The sequence below is a fragment of the Corvus brachyrhynchos genome, unplaced genomic scaffold (genome assembly GCF_000691975.1).
Source record: "Corvus brachyrhynchos isolate BGI_N302 unplaced genomic scaffold, ASM69197v1 scaffold162, whole genome shotgun sequence".
Taxonomy (NCBI): domain Eukaryota; kingdom Metazoa; phylum Chordata; class Aves; order Passeriformes; family Corvidae; genus Corvus; species Corvus brachyrhynchos.
The window spans coordinates 3,177,358-3,179,049 of NW_008236696.1; the positions used below are offsets into that span (position 1 = coordinate 3,177,358).

Below are 1,692 nucleotides of genomic sequence, written 5' to 3' on the forward strand. Positions count from 1 at the left end.
GCAGGAAGTCCACCATAGAGTAGCATTTCTGCTGTTTATGTTGGGACTGAGCAAGGCTCTTAATAAATGCTTAAGGACAGCTGTCTTCTTGGTAAATAGCATTCCCCAGCCTCTTACCTGGGCTTCTGTATGCTCAGCTCATTGTTTTGTTCCATCTGGCAAAAATAAAAAATGGTGAGGAGGATAAACTCACTTCACTGACAACGTAGTGATCTTTACAATTTAATAAAAAAGCAGAGGTAGAATAAGGTCTCAAATTATTATCTTGTCTTTTTTTTAGAATAAGGTCAGTAGTTAAATATGGAAAAGCTTGTTTACATCAGTGATGATGTTGGCAGGGAAACAAACTATATATCACTGCTTTGGTCTCACTCTCTCGTTGTTCGTGCTGCTTTTCTTTCAGCCCTGCCTTGTTATCTGCCAAAATCCTCTTTTTACTTACCCTTTTGTAAATCATAGTTCATTAAATGTGTGCTCAGTTTTCTCTTACTACTGTATTTGTCCCCTTTGTCTGTCACTGTGGGGTATGTTCAGGTCTGAAGCCAAATTTTCTATGTTCAGGTACCACACATATTTATAGCTGTTTGTAATAATAGCTGTATCTAGGGTGTTAAAAGGCAATGTGTTTTTATTAATTCAAAAACTGGATACCAGCTTGCTGTGTATCATTTCCCATGTCTGAAAGAGTTGAAAATTCCTTGTTTGAAATGGTCAAAATCAGCAAAGCAGTCACAGAGATTCAGTTTTGATATAATGTTTTTGTTATGATACAAAGAGCATAACTTGTTATTAATCTCAAAAAGCATAAATCTGCATTTGAAATCAATCAGTACATAAGACATAATTTATAGGTCCATAAACATCTCAAATATGAAAAAATTTACAAATATTAAATCTAATTTATTATCCCACAATCCATAGAATTCCAAGTTTTTGGTATTGACCACAGGATAAATGCATTTTCCCTCTGGGCTTGATTTAAACTATAATCTTTCTTTCTGTACGGGTGTATGTTTTTTACTTCTTTGACTTTCACTTACTATTTAGGATGACTCTTTCATATTCAAGATGAATGTGTACAACTAATCACTTGTTCCATATGAACTATTTGACCATATGTCAGGAGGAGGGTGAATAGAAAATAATTTATCCAATTATTTCCTTACAGAATGACTCTGGCTTTGCTACTTGCACTGTATCCAGTACCCAAATATTTAAGAATGTGCTAAAAAAATTTTTCTGTGCCACACAGAGAGCAGTTCTGAATAATTTCCCCTCACTTTGATGTGGAGTCCATGTGCTGTAGAAGAGATCGCACTATCACACTGCCAACAGGGAAAGGCACTAAAAATCCTGTGAGGTGGTTGATTCATACCTCAATGGTAGATGTGAGCTTGAAGGTCAGAACATTCTTGTCCCATGTAGTAGTGAATCCATCATGAGAACCCATAATCTATGTAATTAGAGGTAATGTAAAACAGAGGACTTTGAAGTAGATATCATATCATGTGGTAAAACCTGGTAACTGTTTCTATAGTTGTGCATATTCTTAGAAATACTCCACATTTTAAAGGGTGCCTTGATCACCTACCTGGATATTTCTGATTGTTGTTTTCTTCAGCCTTTTTTTCTGTCAACAAAACTGGCAGACAAAGCTCAGTTCATTTTTGCTTATTGTCTTATTTCATGTCT

General features: G+C 35.3%; 1 protein-coding gene across 1 annotated transcript in view; it reads left to right on the top strand.

Annotated features, from left to right (window-relative positions):
- The window catches only part of PIK3CA (phosphatidylinositol-4,5-bisphosphate 3-kinase catalytic subunit alpha), a 29,277-nt gene that overhangs the window by 18,911 nt on the left and 8,674 nt on the right, over nucleotides 1-1,692 (top strand). The window lies entirely within an intron of this gene.